We start from the raw sequence: 24393 nt of genomic DNA, 5'->3' as shown, positions 1-24393 counted from the left end.
GCTGATGGACTTTTGGGTTCATTGGTGGTGGAAAACTTTCCAACCTGCGAGTCTTGCTTGGAAGGAAAAATTACCAAGAGACCTTTTAAGGCTAAGGGGTATAGAGCCAAAGATGTGTTGGAATTGATTCATTCTGATTTGTGTGGACCTATGACTATCCAGGCAAGAGGTGGTTTCGAATATTTCGTCTCTTTTATAGATGACTATTCAAGATACGGGTACATTTACTTGATGTGCCGCAAGTCTGAGTACTTTGACAAGTTCAAAGAGTACAAGGCTGATATGGAGAAACGTCATGGTAAAAGTATCAAGACACTATGGTCTGATCGTGGTGGAGAGTGCCTCTTAGGAGAGTTTAGGAGTTACTTATCATAGGTCGGGATTCAATCCCAACTGTCTACACCTAGCACACCCCAACAGAATGTTGTGGCAGAACAAAGAAATAGGGCTCTTATGAAAATGGTTAGATCAATGATGAGTTATTCAGAATTATCAAATTCGTTTTGGGGATATGCTTTGGAAACGGTAGTATACATTCTAAACATGGTACCTTCTTAGTCAGTACCCACTACTCTCATAGAATTACAGAATGGGCGTAAGCCTAGTCAAAAGCATATTCGAATTTGGGGTATTCCAGCATATGTGCTGAAGGGAGACACTGATAAGTTGGAATCACGAACAGAAGTTTGCTTGTTTGTGGGTTATCCTAAAGGAATGAAAGGTGATTTATTTTATAGTCCTAAAGATTAGAAGGTCATTGATAGCACCAATGTCCGATTTTTAGAAGAGGACTATGTAATGAACTTCAAGCCCATGAGTAAAATTATTCTTGAAGAAATGAGAGAAAACACGTCTATTTTAGTACCAACGGTACAAGATGAGATACCACAAGAAACTGCAACACGTGTCACAAATGATGCACAATTGCAAGCAGTGTCACATCATAGTAGGAGGGTTGTTCGGCAACCTGATAGATTCATGTTTTTGGGAGAGTCTTCGGACTTGATCCCTGGTGAACATGAACCTGATCCCTGCACATATGATGAAGCACTCCAAGATAAAGATGCAGCATCTTGGCAAAGTGCAATGAACTCTGAAATAGAATCTATGTATTCTAATCAGGTCTGGGAGCTTGTAGAACCACCAAATGATGTAAAAGTCATTGGGTGTAAATGGGTCTATAAAAGAAAAAGAGGGATAGATGGGAAGGTGGAAACTTTCAAAGCAGGGCTTGTTGCAAAAGGGTATACTCAGAAAGAGGGAATCGATTATGAGGAAACCTTTTCGCCGGTAGCCATGCTTAAGTCTATTCGGATTCTTTTATCTATTGTTGCTCATATGGATTATGAGATTTGGCAAATGGATGTCAAGATAGCTTTCCTTTATGGAAGTCTTGAAGAAAGCATCCATAAGAAGCAACCAGAGAGATTCATTGCGAAGGACAAAGAGCATATTGTGTGTAAGCTCAAACAGTCTATTTATGGACTAAAGCAAGCTTCGAGATCTTGGAACATCTGGTTTAATGAAGTTATCCAGTCTTATGGATTCATTCAGTGTCCGGATGAGTCTTGTATATACAAGAAGAGTAACGGAAATGTGGTGGTATTTCTTGTACTATACGTAGATAACATTTTGCTCATTGGCAACAATATCAAAGTGATTGTCAGACGTAAGGGTATGGTTGTCCAAGTGTTTTGATATGAAGGACTTGGGAGAATGTGGACATATTCTTGGGATCAAAGTAATAAGGGATCGCAAGAAAAGGATATTGTCCTTATCCCAAGCTTCATACATCAATACTATCCTTGCTCGTTTTAGCGTGCAAAACTCCAAGAAAGGTTTCTTACCTTTTCGGCATGGAATACCCTTATCTCAAGAGATGTCTCCTCAGACATCAAAGGAGATAGAGGAGATGAAGGCGGTTTCCTTATGCTTCGGCTGTAGGAAGCCTAATGTATGCAATGCTATGAACGAGACTGGATATCTGTTTTACCATGGGCATGGTTAGCAGATATTAAAGTCACCAAGGACTGGGACACTGGACTGCAGTAAAGCATATATTAAAGTACCTGAGAAGGACTAGAGATTATATGCTAGTTTACAAGGCAGATAATTTACACGGATTTGGACTGATAGGGACAATAGTAAGTCGACCTCGGGTTTTGTGTTTACTTTCGGAGGTGGAGCCATAACAATGGAGGAGTGTTAAGCAAAAATGTGTTTCAGACTTCATCATGGAAGCTGAAGTATGTGGCAGCCTCTGAGGCAGCCAAAGAAGCTATATGGCTCAGAAACATCTTGATGGACTTAGGTGTGATTCCTGGTTTATCTAAAATTATCATAATTCATTGTGATAATAGAGGTGCAGTAGCAAACTCGAAGGAACCACGAGCCCATAAGGCAAGTAAACACATTGAGCGCAAGTACCACCCGATACAAGACATCAAGAAGTTGTTGTCGCCAAGATTGCATCAGATGATAACCTAGCAGATCCTTTCACTAAGGCCCTTCTGGCGAAAGCTTTTGATGGGCATGTTGAGGGGATGAGAATCAAATGTATGGCAGCATAGTCTTTTAGTATAAGTTGGAGATTGTTAGGATGTATACTAAAAGTCTAGCTTTTTATATGAACATTTATTTTGAAATAAGAATCACATTGATCAAATGTCTGTATTTATGTTAAATGTAGTTGTCCATTTAATTTATATTGTAGATAACATGGTGTGTGGTGTCACACAGATGATCATGTTATCAGTTCCTTATAAATTATAAATACTAGCTCATGACCAAAATGGATAGGGGTAAACCATTGGAATGGTCATAGTGTGATTTAGTATTAGTTTATCTTGACTATAAAATTACACTAGTACTCTCTGAGTGTATTGAGCATGACCATTTGAGGTTGTTTTTTTTATACTGATTGCATAAAAGAACAGGACCTCTGTTATTATGGAAATGCATACTCTTAATCCCGATATAATGACAAACACATATATTTAGTATTTATTTCTTTAATTTATCAATGGGTGAGATTTAGTTCATTACATCAATAGGCCCGATAAGCTGGGAAATAATATTGTTTATATGGTGTGTTGTTGATTATAGAAAGAGACTGTGTCCTAGTTATCTAGGTTGATAATGTCCCCTTGAGGAGCTCATAAGGATTGTCATGTAAATTTTGCAGGTGGACTTAGTCCGGCATGACAATAAAGTTGAGTAGTACTACTCTTGGAGATAGTTATTAATTAAGTGAGTTGTCAGTAACTCATTTAATTAGTGGACATTCGATATCTTAAACATAGGGAGATTAATGCACTCATAATAAGAAGGAGCCCATAACGTAATTTAGGATTGGTGCGGTAGTTCAATAATAACTCTTTAGTGGTATGAATTATTATTGATGAACTTGAGTTGGGTGATTCGGGGCGAACACAGGAAGCTCAAGCTCATCGGGAGACCAAAACTAATTTCTCCTCTCGGTCCCTGTTGTAGCCTCTATAAAGACTTGTATCCATAAAGTCCACTTCTTACCCAAGTAATGGGCCGGACACATCCTTGCTTGGAATAAAGGGGGCTGACCAAGCATTATTTGGAGCCGAAGAGGTGGTCAGCCCCAAACACATCTTGGTGTCCAAGATGTGGCCGACCACATAAGTTAAAAGGAAGTTTTAATTTTTGTTTAAAACTTTCCTTTTAACGGCCACATGAAGAATAAAAGTTTTTAATTTTGGGTTAAAATTTTTTCTTTTATTGCCATCCTCATGGTTTTAAAATAGAGTTTTAAATTTTTAAAATCTTTCCTTTTATAGCTATCTACAAAGGATTAAAGAGAGATTTTAATTTTGTTAAAATCTTTCCTTATTTGTAGTTATCTATAATGTTTAAAAGAGAGATTTTAATTTTTGATAAAACTTTCCTTTTTTGTAACCATGATTTAAAAGAGAAGTTTTAATTTTAATCTTTCCTTTTTTGTAGCCTTCTACAAAATTTAAAAGAGAGATTAATTTTAAAACTTTCATTTTGTTGTCATGCACAATAGGAAATTTAAAAGAGAGAGATTTTAATTGTTGTTAAAATTTTCTTTTTTAAAGGGAAGCCACAAATAAGGAAGTTTTAATTATGTTTAAAACTTTCCTTTTTTGCCATGACCAAGGATTATAAAAGAGAAGGAGAGGGTGCCTCATGAGATAGACAACCTAAGTCTTGCCTCCTCTCTTCTCTTCCTTGTGGATGGCCTTCTCCCTTCCTCTTCTCACTTTGTTTCTTCTCTTAGGCCGACGACACCATCTTCTTCTCTTCCCTTTCTTGTTTCTAAGGTCGGCACCTATCTCATCTTGGTGGCCGAAACTTGAAAAGAAAAGAAGAGATCCTTGGTGGCCGGTTGTTTAGAGGGGAAGAAGAATAAGAAGAAAATTTCCTATTTTGCCATTCCTTGGTGGCTCGGTTTTCTTGGAGGTAAAGAAGTGGTTCAGGTGGAGTTATCTTGATAGATCGTCGCCCACACAACGTCCAAGAGAATGAGAGGAATACAATAGCAGATCAAGAGGTCATTAGCTACAAAGAAAGGTATAACTAATTAATGGTTTCTGCTTCGAATTAATTAGTTAGTTTTCTTTGCATGGATTCTGAAACACCAACACAAGATGCTAGCGATTTTATGTTTCGATTTCTTGCTATCGATTTTGTATTTCAATTTTGCGTTTCGATCTTGTGTTTCTATTTTGGTCTCTGTAGTTAAACCTAGGGTTACTGTAAGAAGTTAAATATCCAATTTCTTTGAAAGGCTTTGTCTAGGAAGTGGTGGATGATCCCATAACCAAGAAGGCCTAGTGCCTCGCCATGTTTAACCTGGAAGCCAATCTTTGAAATAGATGTTTAATCAACTTCTGTAATATGGTTTAAGTTAGGAAGATCACATCGTTTAAACTTGGAGTAAAAATGTTAAGTATCGTTTCCAATCCAAGTTTAACTTCTGAAGAGCAACTTGGATTAATAATGTTAAGCATCATTTGCAATCCAAGTTTAACTTCAGTAGAGCACATGGGTAGCTAGGTTAAGTTCTGTGCTATTACAAATTTTTATACAGGGGAAACAGAATGGAATCTAGGTATAGCAACCAACAGTCTTGTGCCCCTAATTGTTCATTAAGGAAATTATTAATCCAAGAAGCTCATGGTGGTGTATGGGGCATTTTGGAGTAAGGAAAACTCTAGACGTGTTGGCAGAGCATTTCTTTTGGCCACACATGAAACGAAATGTAGTCAAGTTTTGTGAGAAGTGTATTACATGTAGGCAAGAAAAAGCTAGACCTTAACCTCATGGATTGTATATACTTTTACCAATTCCTAGTGAACCTTGGGTTGATATTTCCATGGACTTTGTTGTAGGACTACCAAGATCTAAATGAGGTATGGATTCTATTTTTGTCGTTGTGGACAGATTTTCTAAAATGGCTCATTTTATTCCTTGTAGGAAAATAGATGATGCTAACCATATTGTTGATCTACTTTTTAGGGAGATTGTGCGGCTTCATGGAGTACCGAGGAGCATAGTTTCAGATCGTGATGCAAAGTTCCTAAGCTACTTTTGGAAGACACTATGGGGAAAATTAGGATCAAAGCTTTTGTTTTCTACAACTTGTCATCCACAAACAGATGGACAAACTGAGGTAGTAATTGAACTTTATCTACGTTATTTAGAGCTATCATTAAAAATAATTTATCAGTGCATTCTACTATTAATTTTTCACCTTTTGAAGTGGTATATAGGTTCAACCCTTTAACTCCTTTAGATTTGTCACCTTTGCCTGTCTCTAAGCATGCCAGTTTAGATGGTACCAGAAAAGCTGAGTTTGTGAGGCAACTGCATGAAAAAGTTTGATTGCAAATTGAAAAGATGACTAAACAATATGCTACACAAGCCAACAGGGGACGAAAGAAAGTTATCTTTGAACCCGGAGATTGGGTTTGGGTTCATATGAGGAAGGAAAGATTCCCTACTAAACGTCGTAAATATTATGATCATTTATGCATGTTTTAACGCACATTCACTTGCTTTATATGTATATATTCTTTGCATGATCGCCTCTTTTATCATGTACTCATCATATATACTCTTTTGTTCAGATATCTGTTCTTTGTTTGGTTTTGTGTTGACAGGGACAACTTTCGGAGAAAAAACAGCGATTGTTGACGCACCGGAATGAGCCAGAAAATACAGTCATGCAACCCCACACGGTCGTGTGGCCAAACAAGAGAGGAGAAGTGCACGGCCGTGCAACCCTTGCATGGCCGTGTGACCAACCCAGAGGCAGATCAGAGCATAGTCGTGTATATTTGCACGATCGTGTCCCCCATGAACGAAACCAAGCAAGGAACGACCATGTAACCCTACACTGTCCTGCCCCAGGAACCGAGCCCAAAGCTCACACGGTCGTGCCAATTAGCACAATCGTGCAACGTGACCAGAGACAAGAAAGGGTACGGTCGTGCCATCCTTACACGACCGTGCCGCCACAGCCGCATCCTAGCCTATAAAAGGGTTTTAACTCTTTTCCTCAAAGGGGGAGCTAGGAAGTGAGCCGTCAGAGAGAGAATCCACTTGGTACCGTTCCACGCCATCCAGGACCTTCGTCCAGCGATCCTTCATCACCATATCAACTCCAGAAGCAAAGGATTGGATCCGAAGATCACTCGTCGTCGTTGGATAAGCGTCTTTTCTCTTTCTCTCTTCTTGTTTGAGAATTGTATGCTTAACATTATGTCTTCAGGTTTTTCTCCGGCGTCTATGGAGTAGATTCCTTATTCTAGGATGAGGGAGTAGTTGTGGATTGGTTTGATGTAGACTCATACTTTTGCCTCCGTTTCAATGGATGATTTCACTTGCTTTGTTTCAATCACTCGATCTCTATATCGTGTTAATTGATTGTGTAAGAATTGCTTATCTCGTAGAGAGAATATCCTAGATCGTATACCTGAGGGGCCCTAGTGATAGGGGTAACTCATTCACGGATATCTAGGGTACTTCCTTGAAAGGAGAGACAACTCCTCCATAAGGAAGTAAGAGACCAAACTAAGCTCCTTATCTCTATCCTTAGTGACACCAATTAGAGTAGTGTTCTTGTGATCTACCAAGGCGCCCTAGTGATAGGGGTTAACCGTAACAGAATTTCATAGGGATCTTCTTTATTTGGTACCTAAGAATAGATACTTCAGCTTCCAGCGAATGCATATTGATGGACAATGAGTAAAGGATAGAATGTGATACATTGATACCACCACAATAAAACCGAACTCCTAAGACTCTTCATAAACCAAGTCTATTACTTTTTCTTTGCTAGTTCTCGTTTCTGTTTCCCAACCCCTTTTCTTTAGATAACCTACAACCATCGGTAGTTTAGCTAATCCTAAGTAAGTCATCGCTAGTGCTTATAACCATTCCTCGTGGGATCGATAATCTTTATTACTGACGACGATTCCGTGTACTTACGGAATCATAACAAGTTTTTGGCACCGTTGCCGGGGGCTGCGTCTATAACATTAGTGATAATCATATTAGATTAGACTAGACTTTATTTTTTTTTTCCTTTATCTTTTCTTTTTCTAATATTTTGCACTTAATTTTTTTCTTTTCATCTTTCTTTCCTTTAATTTTTTTATACACTCTCTTATCTATTCACTCATATTTCTCTCATCTTTTCTATCTTTTATTATCTATCTCATTATATTTTTCTATTCTACTCTATTATTTCTATTCTCTCTTTAGAGATAAATAGTTTTATTTTTGTTTCTCTTTAGTTTCTGTGTTCTTATTAAAAAGCAATATATATATATATATATATATATATATATATATATATATATATAAATATAATTATTTTACTCTTTTCTTTATTATATTTCATATTTTGCTTTTGCATGCGAAGAGCTAATCTTTCAGGACAACTTCTACCGTTCGATCCAGAGATCAATAGGACTTTTTTGAGAAGAAGAAATCTTCAAAAAGCATTTCAATCAATACAAGAATCTTCAGAGATGGCTGACAAACTGTTGAAGAATTACGCATCACCTTATGCACGAGGGGTTCGGTCTAGCATCACTCAACCGCCAATCGAAGCCAACAATTTTGAAATCAAGCCTGCAGTAATTCACATGGTTCAGTAGAATCAATTTGGAGGAGGACCGCACGATGATCCAAACCACCACTTAGAGCTTTTCTACGAGATTTATGGTACTATGAAAGTGAACGGAGTCCCTCTAGAATCACTGAGGTTATTACTTTTTGGATTCTCCCTGAAAGACAGAGCCAAGCAGTGGCTAAATTCCCTTCCAGCAAATAGCATTACATCTTGGGATCCGTGTGTGCAGAAATTCTTGGACAAATTCTATCCACCAAGCAAAACTGCTCACATGAGGATTTTGATTGCAAGCTTCAAACAGATAGACTCAGAATCATTATTTGAAGCCTGGGACAGATTCAAGAGTATGCTGATACAGTGCCCCCATCATGGCCTTGAGAAATGGTTGGTTCTACACACCTTCTACAATGGAATCAACTATCACACGAAGGTATCCCTCGACTCTGCAGCAGGAGGAGTACTAATGAACAAGAGCCTTGATGAAGCTGAAGAGATCATAGAAAATGTGGCACAGAACCACCATCAATGGACAATTGAAAGATCTAGTGGTTCTTTCTCAAGGAATCCAATAAAGACGTCAAGAAAATTCGACATAGATGCAGTCACACTCATGTCTACAAAGCTAAATGCTCTGACCAAGAAGTTTGAGGCCATGGGAAACAACACGGCCAATGCAATAGTTTGTGTTTGCGAAACTTGTGGAAGTACGGATCATGCTCAAGATACTTGCCCCCTAGGGTCAATACAAGTACAGATAAACCAACTGAGCAATGTGATGCAATAGTTAGCTACAACCAGAAGCAAAACAATCCGTACTCCAACACATACAATCCAGGATGGAGGAATCACCCAAATTTCTCATACCGAAATAACCAAGACCAAGGGCCAACAAAACAAAGCTATCAACCTGGGCAACAAAGCTACCCATATGGACAACAGACTTATCAACAGCAACCTTAACAGTTGTCCTGAATCGAAAAGATGCTTGAAGAAGCCCTCTCAGAGCAAAAAGAGATGAAGAATGAGATCAAGTCATTGACTCAAAAATGGGAAAACTCTGAGAAACATCAGAAGATGCAAGACAGCCAGATAGCCCAGATAGCCCCATCTTTTTCAAGAGCACAGGGAACATTTCCAGGAAAGCCTGATATAAACCCAGTAGAACATTGCAACCGTATCAAGCTAAGGAGCGGACAAACTTTGGGAGACCCCCAAATCACTATTTAGAAAGGACCTGACTCAGAGGAAGAGCCCTCTCCCCCACTGTCCAATCAGATCCAGAATAGGGATGGAGAGGAGATCACCAAGAAAGTTGAAGGAACTCTTCAAGTTCCCTCGCAAAGTCAGATAATTCCTTTCCCTCAAAAACTGATAACATCCCAAAAGGATGAAGAGTTCAACTGATTCTTGAAGAAAATTAAGGAAATTTGTGTAGAAGTACCACTGATAGATGCACTGCACCAAATGCCGAAGTTCACAAAATTTTTAAAGGGAATTTTATCTAACAGGAGGCAAAAGGGTGATTTCGAGACCGTAGCATTAACAGAGAATTACAGCGCTCTACTTATGGCAAATATCCCATCTAAACTTCAGGATCCAGGATGTTTTTCCATACCTTGCAAGATTGGTTCTGAACTCATACAGAGAGCTTTCTGTGACTTGGGAGCCAGCGTTAGCCTACTTCCGTACTCCTTATGTAAGAAGCTGGGACTCCAGAACATTAAACTGACTACCATATGGCACTGCAATTAGCTAACCATTCATGTAGATACCCAATGGGAATAGTGGAAGATGTGCCAGTAGAAGTGCGTGGATATATTATTCCCACAGATTTCATTATCCTGGATATGGAGAAAGATCCCAAGATACCGATCATCCTTGGAAGACCATTCCTTGCCATAGCTGGAGCCCTCATTGATGTGAAAAGTCACAAGTTATCCTTGGAGATTGGCAAAGAAAGGATTGAATTTGATTTATCTAATTCCTCTATCTGCGACCCCTCTTCTCAGGGAAATTCTAGCAAGATCAACATACACAAAGTCGAGGAGTGCAGTGTCCATGAGAGTTCCCCTCCAGCGAGGAATAAGAAATACATTTGTCCTACATGAGCGAAACTAAAGGTGCAGACTGGAGCATTAACCCTAGGAGGAGATCACTACAAGAAAAGCCCTCATAGACATCGGTGGAACAATATCGGTTTTAAGCAAAAACCGGTGTCTATGAGTATTTTACACCGGATTTTCCAAAAACCAGTGTCTATGAGCGCAGATTTTCGCTCATAGACATCGGTTTTTTTAGCCGATGTCTATGAGCGCCTTTTTTCGTTAATAGACACCGATTTTTACAACAATTTTTAAAACCCGGTGTCTATGATAACTTCCTTGTTATATCTACGAAATTGGATAGTAAAAAACCGTTGTTAAAAGTGGTGTTAATGAACCAAAATAAAATAATTTTATTTTCCCACCAATACTTAGCCGAAAATTTGCAACACTTCACTCTTCCCTCCAAACCTAAACCTATTGTAGGACCGTGATCGTTCGATAGAGGGGGGGTGAATATCGATTCGAAAACTCGAGTGTAAAAGTACGCAGCAGAAAAGTAAATGAACACAATTGATTTTACTTCGTTCGGAGCCTGTGACGACTCCTACTCGAAGGCCCGTGGTCCTTGACCAGTTTCGTTGGGCAATCACTAGCGATTCGAATGTGATTACAAAAAGAGTACAAGAAATGCTAATGAAACAAAACACAAAGCTATACCGACAGAAGAGAAAGCTTAAAGAGCAAGGGCGCGTTGTCGGAGCTTTGTTAGCGTCGCTGGAGCACAGAGCAGCAAAGCAATCTGGGAATTCTGAGATGATCGTTGTTTTGAAACTCCTCTCTGACCCTCCTTTTATATGAGGCTCGGGGCGCCCCGGACCCTTCCGGGCGCCCTGGTGGGACGTGGCAGGTCCAACCAGCAAGCCCCACGTGGCGACGTGTGAGTTTGGATGAAATTTCCCTCCCGGGCGCCCGGATCCCTTCCGGGCACCTGGATTCCTTCCGGGCGCCCGGACCCTGTTTTCCCGCAGAATCCGTCCTGCAAGATAAACGTTAGTCCGGAGGCAAATTTACCCTGCAACACAGATTGTTAGCAAAAGCAAAGTGAGTATGAATTAGCAAAAATGAGTATGACTTAGATTCCGTCTTTCCGAGACCAGAATCTAGTCACGATCTCGACTTAGATATCTGAAATGGATCTAAGCCGGATCGACGCCTAATGTTCCCTTCCTGGGAACGCGTCCTCGCAGTCACTCCCCTCCAATGACTTACCTCACTTACCTGCCAGACGTTCGGTCAGCCCGTCGACCCGTCTGGACTTCGTGCCAGCTATCCGGTCAGCCCGTCGACCTAGCTGGGCTTCGTGCCTAAGCGTCCGGTCAGCCCGTCGACCTAGCTGGGCTTCGTGCCAGACATCCGGTCAGCCCGTCGACCTGTCTGGACTTCTCCTGCACACTTGATCAATGTGTCAGACAATAATAAACTAACTTAACCTGATTTGTCATTCATCAAAACCTGGGTTAAATCGTTAGTGCTAACCGCACCAACAATCTCCCCCTTTTTGATGGAATGACAACCTGGTTAAGTTAGTGAAAACATATGCATTTATGTGGTTTTTAAGTTAGTTAGTATTTTCAAATTGGTTTAGCTAATTTAACCACCTAACCCTCCCCCTTTGGCATTCATCAAAAATAAGCCTGGATTAAGTAAGCATACACATAGATTTCAGACAAAGTAAGAAATAATGTCAAGTTAATCTGGGGGAGTTTAAACTTTTGAAAACTTGTTTAAAGTATTATCTTTTAGCTTTTAGAAAAATAGCTAAGTATAGATAGTCTAATTTTCAAGCATAAGTGTATAAGTTCTAAGTTTTGAAAAATCAAATTTCCATAATTTTCAATAACAAAGTAATTTTTTTTTAAACTAATTTTTGTAAAATTTAACTTTCAAATCAAATTGTCAAAATTAAATAAAATCGAATTTTAAGAACTAGATTTTTAAATTTCAATTTTCAAAACTAAGTTAAATTTTCAAAATCAATTTTCAATAAAAAGTAAAACCCAATTCTTAAAAACAACTTAGTTTTATAAGAGTTAGTTTTCACAGACTAAGTAAAAAGGATAAAAAGTTTGTGATTTTAAAACAAACAATTTTGAGTTGATTTTTAAAAAATTTCACAATTTTAAACAAGTTGATTTTGACAATTGATTTTTAAACTTTGATTTTTAAAATTAAGTTTAAAATTCAATTTGAAAAATTGAATTAGTTTTATTTCTCCCCCTGAACCTGACATAAAATTTTAACAATATTTGCTAAATATATTCAAAGTAGAAAAAAAAAATTGAGGTAGAATTTTCTAGAGAGATTTTAAAGAGATAGGTTCCCCCTGAATTTGATACTTCTTTAATTTATTAATCCTCTTTATTTATTACTCCCCCTTAATATAATGCTAAGGTTTGAGTGTGTTAGATTTTAAGCTTAACACATTTGTCTACCTAAGTGTTTTAGGGGATTTGGTAAATATTTATCTCTGTATCCTTGAGTTTGATTTAATATTAGATTCAGACGCTTAGACTTCAGTTTAAGGTTTAACAAGATTAAATCAAAATAGTTGGCCATAATCAATAATTTATAGATTAATTTTTACTTGATTTAATAATTTAATACTTAATAAAATAATTTAAATTTAATTGATTGAGTTGGTCAATGAAAGTGTTTTTTTTTTATTTACTTTCTTTTAAGTTGGATTAATTTAGTTTGAGGTTAGCATGAAATTATTAGACACAGTTAAGTAAGGTTTAATTCAAGTCAATTTTAGTTCTCAAATGAAGTTAAGCTTAAATAGTTAAGTTCTACTTATTAATTAGATAATTAAGTTTAAAGTTAAAGTTAACGGAATTTAAGTTTTTAAGTTAGGTGTCTAAGTTTTAAATGAATTTAAAAGAATTATTATTATTATTATTTTTAAGGGATTTCTAATTATTTAATGGCAATTAACATACGTTTAATTCAGTTTGACTTTAGATTTAAATTAATATCAGTGATTAATTTAGGTTTAAGTTTTAAGTTTAAGTTAAATTATTAAATTTTAATTGTAAGATTTAATTTAAGATTTAATTTTCAGTTAAGTTAAAATAATTTTAAGATTAAAATGATGTTTAAGATTAAAAGTGAGTCTAAAATCAAAATAATAATTTTTAAAGTGAAAATAATCTATAGAAATAATTTATTATTATTACTATTTTTTTAAGTTAACAAAATTTTATTATAGTGAAAAAATAAGAAGAATTTTTCAAAATGATACATAATTTATAAAAGAGTTTTTAAAGAATTTTTAAAATAATTTTTAAAGAATTTTTAAAATAGTTTTTAAAATAAATTTTAAAGAATTTTTTTAAATAGTTTTTAAAGAATTTTTAAAGTAGTTTTTAAAGAATTTTAAAATAGTTTTTAAAGAATTCTTAAAATAGTTTTCAAAGAATTTTTAAAGTAGTTTTTAAAGAATTTTTAAAGTAGTTTTTAAAGAATTTTTAAAATTGTTTTTTAAAGAATTTTTAAAATTGTTTTCAAAGAATTTTTAAAATAGTTTTTTAAAGAATTTTTAAAATAGTGTTTAAAGAATTTTTAAAATAGTTTTTAAAGAATTTTTAAAATAGTTTTTTAAAGAATTTTTAAAATAGTTTTTAAAGAATTTTAAAAATAGTTTTCAAAGAATTTTTAAAGTAGTTTTTAAAGAATTTTTAAAATAGTTTTTTAAAGAATTTTTAAAATAGTTTTTAAAGAATTTTTAAAATAGTTTTCAAACAATTTTTAAAGTAGTTTTTAAAGAATTTTAAAAATAGTTTTTTAAAGAATTTTTAAAATAGTTTTCAAAGAATTTTTAAAGTAGTTTTTAAAGAATTTTTAAATAATTTTTTAAAGAATTTTTAAAATAGTTTTTAAAGAATTTTTAAAATAGTTTTCAAAGAATTTTTAAAGTAGTTTTTAAAGAATTTTTAAAATAGTGTTTTAAAGAATATTTAAAATAGTTTTCAAAGAATTTTTTAAAATAGTTTTTAAAAAAAAATTTAAAATAGTTTTTAAAGATAAAAAATTTTAAAATAGTATTTAAAGAATTTTTAAAATAGTTTTTAAAAGTTTTTAATAGAATTGTTTTAAAATGATTTTCTAAAAGGTTTTTTTGTTTTTTTTAAATAAATTTTTTTAAAAAAAAATTTAGGTTAAAATAAATTTTTAAGTTAAAATAATTTTTAGGTTAAAATAAATTTTTAAGTTAAAAAAAAGTAAGTTTAATTTTTAAAATAAATTTTTAAGTTAAAAAAAATTAAGTTTAATTTTTAAAATAAATTTTTAAGTTAAAAAAATTTAATTTAATTTAATTTTAATTTATTTTAATTTAATTTAATTTAATTTTAATTTAATTTAATTTTAATTAATTTTAATTTAATTTTAAATTTGAAATTTAATTTGAAATTCGAAATTTAATTTTAATTAATTTAATTTGAAATTTGAAATTTAATTTTAAGTAATTTGAAATTCAAATTTTAATTTTAATTAATTTTAATTTAGTTTGAAAATTAATTTAATCCTTATTCATCTCACCCGATCTAGATTATCAATCAGGGAATCTTATGATTTTGTGAGATGAATTAGATTTTATTACAGAGTTTGGTTTAACTTGTGTTAGATTCAGGTTTAGCTTTGGTCTCAACAAATAGGCATTCTTCGGATAAACTTCTAAGCTTGGTGAGTCACTTGGACGTCATTAGAAGTAACCAACCTTTCGAGGTTTTCCAAATAGTCTTATCCACGGAGCTTAGTACTAAGCTTTGGTCTAACTAGTTAGGATCCATTTAAAGGTAGCTTCGGTCGGTTCCACTTGGCCAAATGCACCAGATTGAAGTCATATCTTTCTAGACATGCGATGCCCAAGCTTCCCCAATGTACTATCATCAAAAAACTTCACCAGTACCATGATTCAAGTTAAACTTAAACCCTCTTTAACTAGTCCTAATTACCCTGTCGGGTAGGTTGGTTAGGGTTATCCTGTCGGATAGGTTAGTTTTGGAGGTGTCAGCTAGTCTGGAGCCTCCCCTGAATTATTGGCCATTAATTTAAGATTTTTGTATAATTAGAGTTGGTTTTAGTTAAGTTTTAATGTTTAGTTTGTAATTTAAATTTAAGTTTTTAATTTTGAATTAATTAAATTGGTCAAATTATCTTTCTTTAAGAGAGTGTATTTAATATTTGAATTTTCTTTCAATTTCAATTTTATTGGGTTAATTGAATTATCTTTCTTTAATAGCTTATTTTTAAAGTTTAAGTTTTTATTTATTTTTAAATTTGAATTAACTAAACTGTTTGAATTATATTTTCTTAACGATTTATCTTTTAGCTTTTTATTAATTGTTAATTTTGAAATTTCTAGATTATTTTTGTTTAATTTGTTATCTTTAACATTTAATTTTAAGTTTGTTAAATTCCGTTTTGATTTTATCAAAGTGTTTGATTTTATCCTTATATTTTCTTTGCCTTTTAAATTGATATGGTTAATTGAATTAGTTTGATTAGTTTTATCTTTAAGGTTTAAATTTTTATTAATTAAATTATCTTGGTTTTGGATAGCATTTTCTAGACTGATTTTATCTTGATTATTAAATATTTTATCAAGGTATTTATTGATTTTATCCATTTTCTCATTTTTAGCATTTAAATTCAAATTTATTTTAATGTTTGACTTATTTATGTCTAAATGCTCACCTAATTTTAAAATTTCTGAATTAATTAAATTATTTGAATTGATTTAGTCATTGTTCTGTTTGACCAAGTCAAGGTTGATGTCAAATTGATCAGAGTACTTATTGACTTGATCAGAGTCTAGATTATTTTGTGATTTTGAATTTAAATCATTTAAATCTAGATTATCATGCATCATACTTGGACTAATTTCATACTTATCATCATGCTGATTATTTAAGCTACTATTCGCAGGGGTATTTTGGTAAATATTACTAACCTTGAGCGCAACCCCTAATTCAGTAGGCTTCTCCGTTGGATTTGACTCGAGTCCATATTTGATTTTAACTTGATCTTCTAGCTTCATTGGCGTCTCGTGAAGCTTGATCAACTGGGTCCACAGCTCATATGTATTCTTGTACTTTTCTAATCTGCATAAAATATTGTTAGGTAAAACATTACAAATAATGTTACTTACCTTTTTGTTCAGTTCCGAGTTTTGAGAAGGTTTCCTCAAAATTAGCATATAATCGATGTCTAGCTTCCTAAGAAGCATTCCATTAATCGCTTCCAATAGTTGAAGTCTTCATGACGTATGGTGGTGGTTCGCAGGGGTTCCGTCCTTCTAGAAGAGTCATAATTTCCCGACAAGAGAAACAAACAAAAAATCCCAAGACTTGGTCTTGGTTTTATTTTAAAGACGAACGATATCTATTTTTCTTTAAAAAAACACCCCTCTTTGCCTGACTGGTGGTTGCACCAAATCAGAGCGGTACCTGCTCTGATACCACTTGTAGGACCGTGATCGTTCGATAGAGGCGGGGTGAATATCGATTCGAAAACTCGAGTGTAAAAGTACGCAGCGGAAAAGTAAATGAACACAATTGATTTTACTTCGTTCGGAGCCTGTGATGACTCCTACTCGAAGGCCCGTGGTCCTTAACCACTTTCGTTGGGCAATCACTAGCAATTCGAATATGATTACAAAAAGAGTACAAGAAATGCTAATGAAACAAAACACAAAGCTATACTGACAGAAGAGAAAGCTTAAAGAGCAAGGGCGCGTTGTCGGAGCTTTGTTAGCGTCGCAGAAAGCTGGGAATTCGATGATCGTTGTTTGAACCCTCGACCCTCCTTTATATGAGGCTCGGGCGCTCGGATCCCTTCCGGGCGCCCGGACCTCCGGGCGCCCGTATTCCTTCCGGGCGCCCGGACCCTGTTTTCCCGCAGAATCTGTCCTGCAAGACAAACGTTAGTCCGGAGGCAAATTTACCCTACAACACAGATTGTTAGCAAAAGCAAAGTGAGTATGAATTAGCAAAAGTAGTATGACTTAGATTCTGTCTTTCCGAGACCGGAATCTAGTCACGATCTCGACTTAGATATCCGAAATGGATCTAAGCCGGATCGACGCCTAATGTTCCCGTCTGGACTTCGTGCCAGCTATCCGGTCAGCCCGTCGACCTAGCTGGGCTTCGTGCCTAAGCGTCCGGTCAGCCCGTCGACCCGCTTGGACTTCGTGTCAGCTATCCGGTCAGCCCGTCGACCTAGCTGGGCTTCGTGCCAGACATCCGGTCAACCCGTCGACCTGTCTGGACTTCTCCTGCACACTTGATCAATGTGTCAGACAATAACAAACTAACTTAACCTGATTTGTCATTCATCAAAACCTGGGTTAAATCGTTAGTGCTAACCGCACCAACACCTATATCGCGTCGTCCACCGTATACCGTCGCAACGCCACCACCACTTTCATCCTCGTCGTTGGTCGTCCGACCATCTCTCTCAACCTCATCTCCCTCTTCCCCTTCCTAGATCGACACCCGCTAGAGAAGTAGGGTTTGGGGGAGCGGATCAGCAGCAGGAGGAAAAAGGAGAAGAAAAGTAGCAGCCAACATGAGGCCGATTTTGATGAAAGGCCACGAGAGGCCACTGACGTTTCTGAGGTACAACCAGGAGGCAGATCTGCTCTTCTCCTACACCAAGGACCACACACCCAACGTTTGGTTTGCCGACAACGGAGAGAGGCTTGGTACTTATCGTGGGCACAATGGCGTCGTCTGGTGTTGCGATGTCTCCCGTGAGTTCCTCTTTCTCCGCTGCTCCCGTTTTCACAACTTTTTTTTTGACAAGGTTTGGTTGATAAGACATATCTTATATGCCTTTGTTCGGGAAGGAAGTTAGGGCTTGTCTGTGTCGAGACGCCAATTGTAACAGATTTTTCTTCTCTTCTTACCTTGGACGTGGAGCTGATAGCTCTTAATCTGATGATTCTAGGGGATTCTATGCAGTTAATCATGGCGAGCGCGGATCAGACCATGAAGCTATGGAATGTGTAGGATGGAGTTCAGCTTTATTCATTTGATTTTGACTCTCCAGCTAAATATGTGGACTTCTCAATTGGCGACAAACTTGTTGTAGTCACGACTGATCCATTCATGGGCTTGCCATCCACCATTCAAGTGAAGCGAATTGCCAGGGATCCAAATGAACGTATGAACTGTCTGAAAATATACTTTGTTTACACTTTTAACATGCTAGCTTTTATCTTAACTACATATCTAAGTTCTTCAACATAATGTTGCCTTGGCCTTGAGGTAGGCTCCATGAGAATGTATAAGATAATTATTGAACTATCATTACTTTGTAGGTTCATGCATGACTGAAATTTGCTCATGCTGTTATAGTTAGCACTATAGATTGTTTGTCGTCAGATTAGTCAATATAGTCAATCTACTAATCTAGCAGTTCTAGTCCAATGACTTTGTATTCCTAGGAAGTCAGGATTTCACTTGAAGCATGATCAGTCATATCACCTATGTATATTCTTATTGTTCTCACCATCTCTTCACTGCTATAGGACAGTCATTTCATGATGTTTGCTTGTACAGAAACTACTAAATCGGTCCTCACCATTATGTATAACATATAAATTTTGTGGGGATCGCTAAACAAGACTATAATTAGTGCCAATGAAGATACAGTGATCCGTGTATGGGATACTAAGGTGGGTTTGTTTATATTTTTCATTATATCTTTTCATAGTTTCCATATATTAGATAAACAATTTCACTATAACTAACGTACTTTCCTCTGCTATCATACATATTCATGTATTACATATATAACAAAGCTATTCATTTTCTTGGAATTATTTATCAAAGACTTGATGGATGTTTCTATCTTCTAATTTGTAAATTTGTTGTTTTGTGATGCGATATTTGCTAAGTATGGATTTTTTTTCCTTTGATACCATATTAGTCCCCCCTACAATTATTGTACCAGTTCCTAATATATCATTCTTTCACATGGTCTACTTTTCATGTTTGCCATGTTTTGTGGTGGCTTTTATCTTTCAAGGAAATTTCATGTTGTTTGACAACATATAATTATAAGAGACTGCTGTCATATCTAATTTAACTATCATTTCATTATTGATGAGCCAAGGAAATCAAATAGGTTGCAAGGAATAGCAGTACAAAATATAAGATATATAAAATTTTAGACTTATTTGATTTCATTTTTTAATTAGTCAAGATCTTGCCCAACTCTTCATCACAACACAGTTAATTTCATTCTTGTTGTCATTGGGCAACATGTGTATTCTTTGTGATATTTTTGTGTGAACTTTTTAGACTGGCAAACTGCTGAAGGAGGCATACAAAGAAATTGGTCATAAGAAAAACGATTACCTCCTTATCAAAATCTGCAGATGGCTCTCATTTTCTAACAGGTTCATCAGATAAGTCTGCCAAGGTGACAGCCACTTTTATCTAGAGTTTTTTTTATCTCACACTTCAATTTTTTGTTTACTTCATAAATTTCATTTTTCCAATTTCTTTGGTTTAGCTCTGGGATGCAAGAACTTTGACTCTTCTCAAGACGTATGTGACAGAACGTCCAGTGAATGCTTGTGCAATATCTCCACTTCTTGATCATGTAAGCAACTATTTGCTACAAAATATTTTCTGCTTACCTTCTCATTTGATTGATTCTGCTTTGTCAATTTCCAGTAGGTGAAAGCAACCAAGCATGCAAGAAATGTGGAATTAAAAGTATCTACTTTACATAAATAAAGATATTTTCCTTTGTTTTGGTAGATTTGCCTTTTTTTAAAGCTCCCCCCTATTTGCCTTGACATTTTCTTTTCACCTACAAAACAATACCTTATGACAGAGCTACGTTAAATGAGCTGTTGTAGCTTCAATTTGCAGCTTGAAACCTGCAATATAGCTATATTGTAATTTGATACTTGAATTAAAAATTTTTGTAATTGCTTAACATCTACCTTCTCTCTCATTATGTTTGATATTGACACACTGTTTTTTGTATGATAATGTGGGACAGTGGAAACTTATGCTTTATATGGAGAGTGGAATACATGGCTACATTATATGACTTCATGTTGTGATCCAGTGTCTTGAATTGAAAATGTGACATTGTTATTTAAATGGGAATTTCTCATGTTGGAAATTAATTAAAGTTTGAAAGTAAACAACAGTGTACTTAGTAAATATTGTAGGTCTATCCTTGTAAATCTGATATTTATATGGGTAGTCACATCAACTTTTCCTTACAGTTGGTAGTTGGCACTCCTTGTAGTGTTGCAGGTCTTGAATTCTTGATTTTTAGCTTCGTCTATTAGTTTTATTTAGGTGGCTATTGGAGGAGGCCAAGAAGCATTACATGTCACTACCACTGACCGCCGTGCAGGAAAATTTGAGGCCAAATTCTTTCACAAGGTGAACTATTTTATTAGTTTCCCGAATGCTATGATATTTGTTATAATTTATATTATGTTTTTATTTTAACTAAATCTTTATTAATCATTTTTTTAAACTAATAGAATCTTCAAGAAGAAATTGGTGGCGTGAAAGGACACTTTGGACCAATAAATGCTCTGGCTTTCAACCCTGATGGGAGAAGGTTTGCTGCACTGCTTATGTTTTATAAGCATGCTAAATTTCAACTATGCTGTCTGATAAAAAAAAAAACTACTATCTAACCCTAACCTAATTCTTCCCCTTGCATGTTCGTATAGTAGATATAGGTTATTAAGTTGATGTATCGTGCTGTATTAATTTGTTTATTTTACTGTAATTATCCTCCCCTTCCCCTTCCTCCAAAATTTGTTATTGCTGTGCTTTTCCCGTAGTGCTTGATGTGTTTCTATGTAGTCTTTGAACTTCTCTTATGTGAGATGAATAAGTAGATAGATCCCTTTTAGATATTCGTTGCTCCAGTTGTTGCGCTTGGGGTTTATGATCTTATCTTCCATTTGATTTCCTCTAGTTCTACAAAGTTTATGTCTGGTTGAAAGAACAGTCTTGAATTTTTCGAGTTTGTTCTTAGAAATGATTTCATAATCCTAGCTTGAAGAGGATAAAGTTTGAAATTCGTGTTGACTAGTTAGCATTTTATGCCATGAGACCATGGAGAGATGTCTTGGGACTAACCATGTGCAGTCATTATGCTTTAGAAAATGTCATTATTTTACAGTGGAATGAGATGATTATGCTGAGTGTCCGTCATCGGAAATTCAAGATAACAAGCAGTATTTAATTATATTTTCAAGAATAAGAGGAGAAATATGTAGTTTATCAATGTGATATATCTTGATGTCTAGTTATGTTTCTTATGTTATTATGTTTGTCTAGTGCTTGTATGGAGGTGCTCAGAAAGGACCCCAGTTAAGACAATTGGATCGTGGAGCTGATATCATTGTTGCTACACCAGGACATTTGAATGATATTCTGAATATGAAAAGATTGAACCTCCATCAAGTACTGATTAATTAAATTGCAACTATGAGAAACTTTGTTGCAATAATTTCTGGTTTGGAATATATTAAGTTCCCAGGAATGATAAATCTATCACTATATGATGTGGTTGAGATAAATGATGAATGTGTCTCTTTTTAAGCATTCAAATTAGTCATCTTGTTACCTGGTGCTCTTACTACTTTTTCAACTATGATTTTTGGTCTTTGTTTACTAATATATTATTTATGTGTTTTTACAGTTTACAAATCTCAAGTACTCCAGAGTTGAAATTGATGAAGTGCGGCTCAAGTGGGTTGAATGCATGCTAGATTACATTTGAGTAGGAAAGGTATTTGATTTTTGAAAACTTTGGATGATGCATGCATTTGCATGGAATGTAAATTGCATATATTACCTTGATGTGTACAATATCTATTACCTTTTGATGTTGTAAAAAGAATATTTGTGTATTTTATGGATACTGTTGCAAGAAGAATATTTATGTAATTTGTGAATATTTATGTATTTTATGGATACTGTTGGAAGAAGAATATTTGTGTAATTTATGGATACTGTTGTAAGAATAATATTTATGTATTGGTTACATGGATATTGATTTGTTTGTATATTATCAGTTTTTCACTGTTTCGGAAATCGAATTTGTGTCGTTAAACAATACTGATATTACATCGGTTTTCCACCGCTGCAAAACCGGTGTCATTAACTAATATTACATCGATCGTATACCGCTGCCAAAACTGGTGTTATTAACATATAACATTACATCGATTTTACACCGTTAATGAAACGGTGTTGTTAAGTGATACTACACCGGTTAATAACCGATTCGAAAACCGGTGTCGTTATATGATACTACACCAGTTATAACCCGATGTCTAAAATGGCAGACCTTTTACATCGCCTTCATAGACATCGGTCGAAAATGTAATAGACAGCAGTAGAAAACCGATGTCTATGAGGGTTTTTCTTGTAGTGGAGCCGTGCTTCCACGAGTTTAGTCCACATTAACTGAAACGGGGTCGAACTAAAGACCTAAAACAAGCGCTTCTTGGGAGGCAACCCAAGGGCTTTTCATTTTTTGTTCATCATTCCGTTCATCGTTTTATTTCTCTAGTAAGTTCAAGTCAAGTACTTTTATTATTTCTTTATTTTTGGGTACTCATTTTCAGGATGTGCAGAGCCTCCACAAGCTGGCCGTGAGCACTTCATGGGCATCGAGGCGTCAGAGGAACCAAAATGGCGAAATGAGAGTCACCGTGAACTTAAAGGAGTCGGTCGTGTGATCCCACATGGCCGTGCAAAGTCGACAGAGGAACAAAGGCCACAGGATGTGCATCCTTGCACGCCCGTGTGCCCTATGCAGAGAAGAGGAGAACACGGGTCGTGCCAATTGGGACGGTCGTGCAAGGCCGCCAGAGAGGAAGAGGACTCAAGTTGTGCCAATTGGCACAGCCGTACGACCTATGCAGAGAAGGAGGAATGGGTCGTGCCAACCGGCACGGCCGTGCGACTTTGGCCGAGGGGAGAAAAGAGGAGGTCGTGCCAATCGGCACGACCGTGCAGAACCCCACCTAACCCGGTCGTGTCTATAAGACACGGTTATGCCCCTACCCGTGTGCACCGCCTACTCCTCCAAAAGCCCTATGTAACGCCCGAAAATTCTCAAATTATTTTTAGAAATATTCTATGATTTTTCTGGAATTACTAGATATTTTTCCGAAATTTTCCGAGTAGCGGAAGTAGCAAAAATTATTAGAAAAGTAAAATGGCTTAAGCGGGAATCGAACCCGGGACCTCTCGGGTCCGATAAACCTTTAGTTAGCCTTAGTAACCGATGAACCCAGCAGGGCCGTGCTGAAAGAGAAGGGAAACATTTATATTTATATTTGAGTTGGGCCTAGTTACCCACTTAATATAAATTAAAAACTTAAGTTGGTTTGGGTTATTTTTAGTTTGGTTCGGCAACATCTCTTTCTCAAAAACCCTCACCGCCGAACACCCTCTCCTTCTCCTCTTCCTTCTCTCGACGCCCAAACAAGCCAAAGCCAACCCTAGGGTTCCCTCCCTAGGGCCCTAAGAGCACCTTCCGGCAGCGATTCCAACACAAGAACGTTCCCCTCCGCGAGAAGGACGCGTTGGAGCGAGGAGATTATCGAAAGGATCGTCTCCACCGGAATTCTAACGATTAGATTTGTAAGAAATCTAGCACACAAGGTAAGAAACCCCTCACCTGTAGTATAAGTAGCTTCGTTTGGTTTTATACGCACTAGTTTAGCTATATGCTGTTTTTATCGACGCATAGGGTGAATTTGACCCTCCTCGCAGATTTAGGGATTTAGTGAGTACTTCTAGATGGGTCGGACACGCATTCCCTCTTCAGTGGGGGTTCCTAGACGTTGTCGGGTGCCTAGAAGTTGTCTCCCTAATAGAGGGGAGAGTTGGGGCACACTAGGTGTTCGATAAAATAGCTAGTTAAGTTAAAATGCAAATTAGGCATTTTAATAGCTCAGTTAAATGCATTAGAAGCATTTAAATCAGTAAATCAGTTTATTTTAGCTTATATGGGACTACGGTCCAATGGGTGGGCTCCCACAGTCGCCTCTAGGTTCAGACAACCTAGTTCTAGGTTCAGATAACCTAGATTCAGCAAAATAGTATTAGCTATTTCAGTATTTTATTTTCAGTGGCACTGTAC

General features: G+C 36.0%; 2 pseudogenes; one reads left to right on the top strand and one right to left on the bottom strand.

Annotated features, from left to right (window-relative positions):
• Positions 1-8440: 8440 nt before the first annotated feature.
• On the bottom strand, positions 8441-8512 carry LOC122018270 (annotated as a pseudogene).
• A 9298-nt stretch (positions 8513-17810) lies between these two features.
• On the top strand, positions 17811-22981 carry LOC122013998 (annotated as a pseudogene).
• The last annotated feature ends 1412 nt before the right edge of the window (positions 22982-24393 follow it).

The sequence above is a fragment of the Zingiber officinale genome, chromosome 8B (genome assembly GCF_018446385.1).
Source record: "Zingiber officinale cultivar Zhangliang chromosome 8B, Zo_v1.1, whole genome shotgun sequence".
NCBI lineage: Eukaryota > Viridiplantae > Streptophyta > Magnoliopsida > Zingiberales > Zingiberaceae > Zingiber > Zingiber officinale.
The sequence above is the reverse complement of the archived record's forward strand: the minus strand, read 5'-3'. Positions and strand labels throughout refer to the sequence as shown.